The sequence below is a fragment of the Ambystoma mexicanum genome, chromosome 14 (genome assembly GCF_040938575.1).
Source record: "Ambystoma mexicanum isolate Mex_15411 chromosome 14, UKY_AmexF1_1, whole genome shotgun sequence".
Taxonomy (NCBI): Eukaryota; Metazoa; Chordata; class Amphibia; order Caudata; family Ambystomatidae; genus Ambystoma; species Ambystoma mexicanum.
In genome coordinates, this window is record NC_090940.1 from 281052238 (window position 1) to 281064351 (window position 12114).

A 12114-nucleotide genomic window follows, 5' to 3' on the forward strand; every position below is an offset into this window, starting at 1 on the left:
GACACATTGTCAACTAATAGGATGGAAGAAAATGGAAGGATGAAAGCAACACATGAAATATTATATGATGATTGGGTGAAGGGGGCGGGAAGGAGAAAGGGGGGTCTACTGTGTCTGTCACCCTTGAAGCCGGGAAGTACATTAGGAAAGTAAATAACAGAAAGAAAAGGGGAGCAGAAAGGAGGAAGTATGATGAGTACTATGGGTTAGGATTAGATAGAATGGAAGGCCCACGACACCCCCACCAGACGAATAAATGGTATGCGGATATGAGTGCAACAGCTAAACAAACAACAAACGAGAGCTGCTATGTCTGCTCCCTCATTCCCCATGCTTCAGGTACACCCAAAGTATTGCTACCCAAAGAGTTGCCAATTATAGATGCCCAGTGTCTCCTTCATCTTACGTTATGCAGGATTAAGAACACCTTCCAGGCACATGGAGTTACTTTTTAGAATGCTGCAGAACGAGAAAACTTGCTACCCGAAGACAGCAGGGGTGGTATGTCTGGAGGAACCATTTTTTGTAATACAAGGGACACTTTTTTCAGACAACAAGTGGAAGGATGAAGAAGTAATGTGTAAAGCTGAAGCACTAAGAGGTGTGGCACCAGAGAAATTGCAATGGATAGAAGAAACATGCACACCAGTATAGAAGGAACACATTTCAAAACTAACTTGGGTGACCGCCATTGAAAAACCCTTCAAACTGCAGAACAAAATAGACTATGAACTATGTTTCAAAGGAGAAGGGAAAACCTCCATGGGGACAAACAAGAACTGTAACAAGACCCTCACCATCCCAGATCTGAGAAAAGGGACAGCGGCCCTGATGGACACGTACTGGGTATGCGGCAACCAGGCATACCTGCACCTTCCCCCGTCATGGAGTGGCAGCTGCTCAATGGCCACTCTACACTCAGCCCTAATGGTAATACCAGAAAGCCACATCGAGGGGAGCAAAAAGACACAGGAACGCATACAACAGAGTGCAGCCCAGCCGACTGCGGAGTCACGGATGTATGTCCTGTCTTCCGGGAACAAGGAAGAGGTGCTGATCCGTAACAAACGAGCATCGAACTACATATCAAAGGCATCATCAGAACTGTTGGCTCAAATCCCAGACAGATACCGATTATTCAGCTCAGCAGAAACATTCTTTACCTCACTCATCTCAAGTGTCCAAGCAAGGGCAAACGCAAAATGGCTCCAGATAACACGCTGGGAATTGATTCAGCTGGCAAACGACACTGAAGAAGGGTTCAACGTAATAAAAGTGGAACTAAGGGCTTTACGGCTGATGACAATGCAAAACAGGTATGTCTTGGACCTGTTGACGGCGATGGATGGAGGTGTTTGCTGAAAAATTGGAAGTGCCTGCTGCACTTTCGTACCTTCCGAAGACGCAGAAAACGGCTCCCTGTCCCATGTGATCGAAGCAGTACACAACCTAGGAGAAAAAATGAAAATGGAAAGTGGAGCAAAAGACAGTACGTGGTTCGACAACATCTTCTCCTGGGTCCCCTCATGGCTTGGAACGATTGTGAAATTTTTGATGCCAGCTGTGGTGTTCCTCCTTTTAATTTTTTGCATGTGCCAGGTGGGTCTTCGATGTTGTGCTAACGCAGTACCTAATGGTGCAATGATGATGGTGACAATGGGCAACACCCGTGGGTCAATGCAAACTATGCAGGAAGTGCAGTTACAAACCGGAATTGATGATACACCCAGGTATCAGCTAGTGCCCAGGTATCATGACAAGGATATCATAGACAAATTATGGCACACCACCATCAGAGAGCCCCGTATACTAGAATGGTATCAGGAGGTGTGGGTAGACTTGGAAGGAGAGAGCGGATGTATATACCTAACCTGTACCCCAGATGAATATGCTAGGAGGGGTGAGAGCTTAAGGGGGGTGTGCAGAGCCTGGATGCCAATAAAAGGCACACCAGCATGGGATGAGGCAGTTATGGTCGAAGAAGAGTGTAGGAGATTGAATGAGTTAAAGAATTCGTTACTTAAGTAACGAAAGGGGGGAAATGTAGGGGAGGAGTGGTCCAAAAACCCTCCTTGCCTACATCCCCTCCCCAGGTGAGGGCCATGGCTCATTGGGCGTCCCCTCAGACCACCCGGGCCCAGGTGGTGGAGGGTTCACCTGCTGAAGACATTGCCCACACGTATTGAATTTAGCTAGGCCCAGAAACCATTTTGCCTATCAAAGGTGGTGTGAGCTCAGCGCACTGTAGCGCGGCCCCCACCCTCGGAGAGTTTCAATTATCCCTGCCGCCGCAACACCCTGGCAGATCCGCTGTGAGCCCGTTCCCACGAACAAAACGGACATGAGCTAGCATAAGATACTAACACTGTAACATTTCACCGTCCACAGTGTATCACTGCTCCCAGCATGACCCGGTCAGCAAGGCCTGGGTGATGGGGAGAACTGTAGAATGGTCATCTGATGAAAGCAGAAAAATACCCAAATACGAATGTCAAAAACTACTCGTAATACGTGTATCCGTTCCATAAAACTACTTCTACTAAAGAAACATGTAAAATTGTGTAATCATTGTATGAAACGCATGTTTACATGACACCAGCAATGGAGGACCCACACCCCTGCAGGGGCGTGCAAATGATAAAAAGCATTCCGGGGGATTATTCTCTATACGTATCATTGAAAACCGTACACCCCGCGGTCCCGCGCTATAACTGAACTAATGCTGCTAGAGTGCAGGGGAGGACGAATGCAACTATACATAAGGCTCGTGTGAAAAGACGCGGGCAAATGCGCTAGTCATGTGAACATATCTACAGCCCTTATATGCCATTACCGCCGCGTACAATGGCGGGTCTCGTCCTCTATGCTCCACCACTACACTACTACCTCACGTAATGCAAATATATATGTATATTACCAAATGCCGTAATTGTTAAAATATAATGTACTAGTAAGGTGCTTAGACTGACTATATTCGAGAGACATGTAGTGAGTTGAAATGTATGTTTTCAAGTGATCCAAATGAGTATTATAAGGATGTTCAAATGTTAATGATGTTCTCATTAATCGTCAGCAACACACGAGAAAAATACCTTTGTGAATATGTGCAAGGCCATTCCCCCCCCCAACCCTGCAAAGTCTGCCAAATAAGAGAGCTAAGGCCCGCGCCACGCTGCTCCACCTCCCCCAACTAGGCTGGAGCCGCTTCAAAGATTTGTAGTCCCCGCCACAGCACCCAAGGCCACGGCCTGCCACCTGCACTATTTACAGCCCAGCAGTAAACCTCCGCTTGAATACACAAATCCAAGGCGCCCCCTCGTAAACCCCACAACCCCCCAGAACACCTCAGACTTATGACCCGGTGCAACGAAGACACCCAATACTGCGGCAACACACAACAGCCCATTCATAATAACTTCAAACGAGACAGAAAGACATGTACCGCCCGTCCCATGCCCAGAGACTTAGCTCCACGACCTATGGTACCGGTCAAACAGGACACTGGTAACCATGTACGGATAAATCACCATCAAACCCCTCACAAGGTGCATTCCTCCTGTGTTGCATTAACCTGTAGAATAACCTATTGATAGATTTACTAAAGAAGATAACATTGCAAAGACTGAATGACTGCGGTGTGCATGGCATAGGGCAAATAAGTCAGGAAAAGACATTCATCTCTGACACTGGCCACAATGGCACAACAACACCGCCCGGATGAACTCAGCTGACCTGCCAGGCCCAGCCCAACCCACGAGGTTGACCAGTGACGTCCTCCAGCCAAGGCCAACCACATCGCAGCAGCACCTATAGCTAGTCATCGCCACCCAATCCCATTGAACTTGTGCCCCTTATAGTATATAGGTACTGATGACGTTTTTTGTAAATAAATACGCCTGTCTTTGCTATTGTCAGACAGAGCTCTCTCGGAGTTTGCAGAGTTCTTTGCATGCCCTATTCTGATTGATAAACTCCCATTTAAGCTCACCCGCACTCTGTCTTGGCTTTATTCCCGACTTGGGAGAGTCCGTCATTGTCTCTCATTGCGGGGAGGATCGTGCTGGTTGGGGACGCTTGCCTTCAATAGTAAGACGGATCAGAAGTCGGAATGCAGATATCATAGTGAAAAGATTAGTGAAGAATTAAGGACGTTTGCAGGGTCGGACTGGGACAAGAAATAGGCCCGGACACGCAAAAAAAAAAGTGTCCCACCACTCACCCCCAAAAAAGTGGCCCACCCCTAGCCTAAAAAAAGTGGCCCACCCCTCGCCTCAAAAAAAGGGGCCCTCAAACCATCATCCGTGAATCGCGTCAATTCACAACTTTACAGAAGATGCTACTTATGGATGGTCATGTGTCTGTTACATCACAACACAACTCATAAAATAATATAACTTTGCATACAGTTCTGTGACAGGGTCCACAGCTCCGAGGCGCAGGCGTGGCATGAACCAACCGCCCCCACCGCGGTTTTGGGACCTGCTGCAAATAGATGCCTATACAGGGCTCCGCAACCTCAGCAGGGAAGGAGGGTTAGGGTGACGATGGTTGGATAGGAAGGGGGAGTAGGGAAACCGGAAAGAGGTTTAGGGAGATGTTACGGATAGGTTGATGATGTTTGATCACTGTTCACGCTTCCAACGAGCTGTTACACTCATAGAAATAAGTTATTGTATAGCACTTACGCTTAAACTCTTTTTTTATAGAACAAATATGCATACAGTATCACCCAACTTGTGTTGGTACTCATTCATCAACCTCAAAAGGATGAAAGGCTGAGATGGCCTTGCTGTGTTTCGGACCTGCAGATCACACTCACATTGCATCAGTGAGCGCTCAACCCACTGAGCTACCATATCGGCTATAGTAAAAATTGCAATTATTCTGTAGTGGAACCTTTAAACTGGTAAATGAGATTTAACAGCATACCAGTTAAGTTCATCTGCAGGTATGGTGCAAGTTGACCACATGTTAAGCCTGCATGCATCTAATTTCAGGCTTCAGAGGTTGGCAAAATAGGGAAATCAGTGCACGCACAGGACATCCCATACTCTGAGCACTCGTTACCTCATACATGCAAACAAACATCCTGAACATCATGCCAGGGAGTTGGGAAAGAGAGGCACATTACAACAAAGCATTCATTGTGGCACAATGAAGTCAATGGCCACTTGATGTGCTATGGTTATTGCAGCACCTGGGGGAAGAATCTGCAACGATGCGCCATATACGAAGTGATCGCATTATGAAATATACAAAAGGCAAACATTCACAGGAGGACTATGGATTTCACTTAGGTTTAGAATGGGGAATACTCGCTACACTAAAACATATGGACTGTGTTTTTGGCAACCATTCATCTATATAGCGCCTAAATCGGTGGGGGCACATGTGAATTAGTGTGTCATTGTCCCCCCTCAGCATGTAGCTTGATGCAGCCTCACGTTGCAATCACCAGCTATTCACTCCTCTTAAGGGCCATGCCCAGGACCATGGCCACCGACACACCCCTGCCATTACCTGCCAACACCTCTGTGCCTACACAAGCTCCCCTGCGCCCACAGCAATTCACAGATTGCTGTCCAACTACTTGGGAATGGGCTTTGTGTGCAAGCAGTCCTTTGAAATAAACAGAGCTTAGCCAGCACTTTAGAGTAAGCATAATGAGGTTTAATAGATGGTTGTTACGGGGCACAGCCCAGGTTCAAATCCCCAGCAGGGTGGAAATTATAGAAAAAAAACAAGTGGTCATTCCTACCGTCCTGGGACTGTATACCAGGTCACATACAGTAAGGGAATGAAGGCAGATTTCCCTGAGAAGTAATGGAAAGTCCTGTACCCTTTAGTTCACTCCCACTTTGCCCTCTACTATAATCAAACCAGATGCAAACAGGGGAAGCATCATTTCACAAGCACAGGAATGTGTAGGAGCGAGGCTCCAGCGTTGCGTCCAAGTTGCTACACTTTTATCAGTTCCACAGTAAATTTTGTCATGCAATTTGATAATTAATTTGCCTTGCAATTGGGGTTTGTCTCATTTCTGATTTGCTTGGAGAGAAACGTATATTTAACTGTCGAGTGTGCAGCATTCCTCCATGACTGCACAACCCTGCCATCTCCCCTCCTCACACCTTCGGTGTGGATCGCAGGTGGTCCCGAGCCATGTGCTTGTTCTGGAGTTTTGTTGATGCAGACTTTTGCTCAATGGCCCTGGATAACAAAAGGATCTTAGCTCGGGCAAAAAAAGCATTTCTGTTGCTCAGTGCATTGAGCGATATGATGAAAAACATTTCCCATTTTGTTGTTCCATAAAGACTGTACATTTATTCTGGAATAATTAGCGTGACTGGTGGCCAGCAGAGAAAGATTAAAACATCAGATGTCTTTGTAGCAAGCATCACCCTGGAGCTTTCCCAAGAGCCCTGCCTCCCTACCCACCTGCACAGCACTCGTGCCACCCACCGTTACTCACCTCTTTCTGGCAGGAGGGGGTGTCCACGGTCAGGTGACTAGGGCTGTGTCTCCATGCACCACAGCCAGGTGCTCCACCAGCACGGCTTCTGGCAACTCCTCATCAGCGGCAATCTCGATCACCTAAGGCCCAACTTCTGGTGCAGGATGCCTATGTAGACGCCATACTGCTGGAGGGCCTTAGCCAGATCCACGCCTGTGTGTCGGTGATGTGGGTGACCCCGGCTCACCCACTGGTGCAGATTCCTGGCCCAGAGATTCCGGGATGGCCTACTCCTTTCATGCAGGAAACCCCTCTTTTCTCCTTTTAACAGCGGTGAGAGCAGCAGGGCTCTGGCGCAGAGGGCACGGACATCAAAGGCAGGAAGGGGTTGCAGGGCAGCCACTAGCCGGGGACCCCCTGCAGGAAAGGGGCTGCAGCAGGTGGAGAGAGGAGACAAGAAAGAAATGGGGCACGGGCCTGCAAAGGCAATGAATCGCAACAAAAGGAGCGACTCCCCCCAGTCGCCGCTCCTTTTGTTTTGATTCATTGCATTTGCAACAACTGCCGTCACGCCGGATCGGCTCAGGCCCCATGGCACTGCCAGGCCAGCACGCCTACGGCTACGTGATGCATTCATTAAAGAAAGGTAACACTTTCGTGTTACCTTTCTTTAATGAATGCATCTGCTGTGGTGGTAGATGGCTGCTTAGCGGGCTGCAGGCAGCCCGCAGGCAAGCCAGCCAGTGCCCTGAGCCAAGGTAACCTGTACACCGGCCCACATTAGAAGACCGGCCCCCAGGGCCTCGAATCGCATCGGCCACGGGCCGATTGGCCATTCAGGGCCAGTCCAACCCTGGACGTTTGTATTCAAGTATGGGTATTCATAGCTGTATGGAGAGAGCTTCATCATGGTGAGGAGGAATATTAATTGTATTCACCTGTACATGATTCATACTCGAGAATTGATTATTTTATTATTAGTAATACACTACGTAGTCAGGTGGAAACCTCAAATATACTGGAAAGGGCTATCTCTGATCATGCTCTATTCGATATGCAGTTACTTTTGAAAAATGTGAATGACAAAACTAAAAGATGGAGAATGCGAGCTAGCGCGCTAAAGGATAGTTTGGTTACAGTGGGATTGGATGAACTTATTGAACATTATTTTGCAGAAAATAAAGATTCAGCTGGAATCAAATCTGTTTGGGACTGTTTTAAGGCGGTATTAAGGGGGGAACTGATTAGTAGAGCCACTCATGCAAAGAAAAAAAAACAGGAGGAGGTTAGAAATTTAGAAGTTGAAGTTAAAGAAATGCAAAAGGTTTGTGCTAGTGATGATATAGGTCAAAGAATGCTGAACTTGAAAAAACTAGAGACAGAGTTGAAGAATCATGTACAGAACTTGGCAGGTAAAGGCATGTTTTTTTCGAAACAGCGGTTTCGGGAGTTTGGTGATAGAAATGGCAAATTATTGGCTAATAAGCTTAGAGGGATGATAACTGATACATGTGTTTCTTCTATTCAAACAGACGAGGGTAATACTTTACATAGAAATAGAGAAATATGCGAATACGTCAGGAGTTTTTATGAGACACTGTATAGGGAAGAGCTTAATCCTAGTACAAATAGCTTAGGAACATCCTTTGAAAAGATTACGGTTTCCAAATTGGCTCTAGATAAACAAGCCTTGCTTGATTCTGCGATTGAAGTTTCTGTAGTATGTACTGCAATTTCACAAATGAAAGATGGGAAATCACCAGGGCGGGATGGTATAGTCTCAGAATTCTATAAGAAATATGATACTCAATTGGCACCAATTTTGTGTGAGCTTTATAACGAATTTATAGCATCAGGAGAAATGTGTGATTCAATGAAGGAGGCACTGATTATTGTGATCCCGAAACCTAATAAAGATCATAAAAAGTGTGGAAATTACAGGCCTATTTCTTTGCTGAATGTAGATCTAAAAATGTTTACAAAAATGTGGGCTAATAGATTAATGTCATGTATGGGGGATCTGATTGACGAGTCTCAGGTGAGTTTCATTCCAGGGCGATTTGGATATGATAATATTAGAACTGTGTTGAATGTGATTGGGGAACATTATGGGAAGGACTCAAATAAGGTTATTAGTTTTTTCGATGCTGAAAAAGCCTTTGCCAGGGTTAATTGGAAATGTATGGAATTCACGTTACTAACAATGGGATTTGGGCCAGTATTCATGAAGATGGTGGCGTGTATTCATCGTGATGTTAGGGCTCAGGTATTGGTTAATGGAGTCATTTCGGAATCATTTCCATTGTTGAAGGGCACACGACAAGGCTGCCCATTATCGCCATTTTTATTTGATCTGGCGCTGGAGCCGCTTGCTGCATGCATTAGACAATGTGAGATGATAAAGGAAATTATGGTTGGGAAGGTTGAAGTTAAAGCCAAATTACTGAGGAGACTGTTCCGACTACCAAAATGCATAAGTATAGAATACCTGTTCCTTGAGTTCAATGTAAAGGGTATTTGGAATGTATATATAACCCAATGCGTACTATTCTACCAACGATTGATCACTGTGTCATCTGATACGATTATTGTCCCATATATAAATGCCTTCTTAAATTTGGATGATACTACACCGATAGGCACTATTGGGGTTTTGAAGCAAATTCACAGTAAGTGGCTATCGATGGTAGCAATTATTTAGTGTCTGGTGACATCAAATATTGGCTGAAGAGGAAAATAAATGAGTTTGCATTCTTACAGAATATGCTCCATTTGGAAACTTTAACATCAGCTAATGAGTTTTGTCAGCAGAGATGGCTTCGTATGTCTATCCCGAAATACATTTCGGCATACCCTAGCCCAAATGTATTTTGTACATATTTACTACTTAAATTTAATGTATCAGTTGTGCTATCACCAAAAGGTGGATGAATAATATCGCATATGACCACAAATATTGTCGGTTATGTGGCAATCTCATTGAAGAAACAGTGTGCCATCTAATAACAGAATGTGAAAGTCTTAATTGTCTATGCATAAACTATTTTAAGTCATATAACAATGCTGTAAAGCTGGTAGATATCCCTCTTCTGTGGTTAGATTTCATGCATGGCGATGATATTAATTTAATATACTTCATTGTCCGGTTCTATTTGCATCTCGTACAGATTGTTACATGTTTTTTATGATTAGTACTGTGTTTTTATTAGTACTGTGTTTCTAACATGCTAAACCTCTAAAGTCGAATGAATTTTATTTGTTTAACCTGTTGATCCCCAAAGTCGAATGAATTTTAAGTGTGTTGTAAGATATGTTATACAAAGCTTTTGCTATATGTATATCTAATAAAATTCTATTCTATTCTATGCTGATGATATGCTGCTTTTGTTGTCGACTCCTGAAGTGTGTGGGGATATAATAAAAGATATGTTTAAGGAGGTGGATGAACTATCGGGGAATAAAGTAAATTGGGATAAAACTGAGAATTTTCCATTGTCTAGAACATGTGATAGTAACATTTTGCACTCATGGAATTGTAAGTGGTCACCTGGGTGTGTCACTTATTTAGGAAGTGTATTAAAAATTAAAGGCCAATCCCAAAATGTTTGTTGACGGGGGAGCAATTCTCAAAATGGGATGGATACACAAGGAAAGAAAAAGTGTGCCGGGAACCGGCACTGAGAATTACTTACCCTCACTACTGAGATCCTAGAAAGAGGTTGAAGCACCTATGGTCACACACACAAATGTCTACATGACAACATTTACACACAAGTCAGCAGGTACAAAAGGTCGGAAGCAAAGGTGTACATGAGAACAAATTTTAATAGTATGTAAAAAAGGTTTAAAAAGAAGCAATTTTATACATCAACAAAGTAATAAGACACAAAGGCAAATAAATCCTCTTTGTATCAACACATAAACAACCAAGGCGGTAGGCGAAAAAGGGGAAAAGAGAAGGCTAGATGGGTAAATAAATACACCATATAATCCTACATACTAATTTTAGCAACGCCTAACTTTAGACGTTTACTGAGATATGGAGTGTCGACATGTTTCGGCCAAAACATTTTCTCAGGTGTCCATACAAAGGTGAATATTGTGGCCATCTTCAGGACGGATCATTTCTTCACAGTAGGCCTTATGGGTGGTATGATACTGACATCATAGATCTAGAAAGATGTATATACATATATATATATAATTACCACATGCAATTCAAAAATATTACTGCAACTTTAGGTATACATTCAATTTATATAAGCAACTAGCTAAACATATAGATGTTCTCATATTAACAGACTGTTTTGATATTTAAAAAGCCTATGTTTCACTATGGGAGACAATTGTGACATATGTTTATTGTCTACACCAAGATGTTGAAAAAAGAGTTATAAAGGAGAGACATGGACAAATGGCATAACACAGTGTGACACATAAAGTAGTTCAAACTCTTACTTATCATCATAGGATCAAGTGTGAAAAGGACACACAGGGTCATTGAATGACTTGTGTTGATTAAAACTGGAAGTCCCTGGGCAACGTTACTGTGGCCGAGTTCATGTATTCATCCAGGTGAGCGCAGGGGGTCACTCTAGAAATAAATATAAAGTGACCATACCATTAATACTGTGCATTATTATGGTTAAACTGGGTATGTTATGTAATTCCAGTAACAAGCTCATGTTGAATTCTAAACTGAGTGCTATTGAAGTGGGTTATATTGAGAGATCTAGGGGGAACACACAGGGGGAGAAAGATTAATTCAAAACCCAAAGACATCACTTACATGTTCATTAGTTTCGTTGTTGGAAAGGAGGGGTATGGTATTTCGTGGCTGCAGATACGGCTGTGCCAATTATAAATGTAGAGATGGGCAGTCCCGCGTTCTCGGGGCGCAGCACTGCTTGAGCCCTCCCTAGATTAGAGAGAGCATCGTGTTAGAGACACTTCTATTTAAAGTGAGTACTGATTGCTAGCGCAGAAAGTGCTAAAAATGCATTATTAGAAAGAACAGTATTGTATATACCTCAAAACACTGGAAGTGTGAAGCAAAGTAGAAAACACTCATGGCACGATTTCTAAAATGCCAGTAGAGAAACTTGGTAGCGTCGCTGTTCAATCAATGGAGCAGCAGATTCTGCAGGTAAACGGCGTGTCAATGGCTCTACAGTCAAGGGGGAAAAAATAATAATTGGAGGACAGACCATGGTAAGCAGCTAGAGGCTGTACAACCAACTCAAGCCACACGACCCAGCGTAAACGTGGGCGTGAGAAATCATGAAAGTCATTAAAAAGGCTTACCGGTGCTGTCAAAGTGCTGCGCACAGCATCTGCTCGCATCCCCGATTATACTCCGACTGAAGGAGAAATCAGACAGGAAGTGCATTTAAATGCATCGTGACGTGAGATGCGTATTGAGATCACCTGAAAAGGCGAGGCAGCCTTGTTCTTAAAGAGATAGCACACTCGTTATAACAATGGTGCTAAACGGATGAAATGGAAAGCAATGTATAAGGAAACAAAGGAAACAAAGTGCAAAGTTGGTAAATGCACAGATGAATGTAGTGATCTGTCGGAGTAACAAAGATAATTTATAGGAAAGGGTGCCCACATGAGCAAAGGGTGCCCCGGGTGAATAGCACCCTGAATGCAAACGC

At 44.1% G+C, this 12114-nt stretch overlaps 1 long non-coding RNA gene across 1 annotated transcript; it reads right to left on the reverse strand.

The window, feature by feature from the left end:
- Positions 1–10320: 10320 nt before the first annotated feature.
- Positions 10321–11862, reverse strand: LOC138527283 (uncharacterized). Its single transcript, XR_011283855.1, has 5 exons — positions 11759–11862; positions 11484–11621; positions 11244–11372; positions 10913–11048; positions 10321–10626 (listed from the first exon to the last, which is right to left on the reverse strand). It is a non-coding gene; the product is annotated as an uncharacterized lncRNA (long non-coding RNA).
- Positions 11863–12114: the final 252 nt, after the last annotated feature.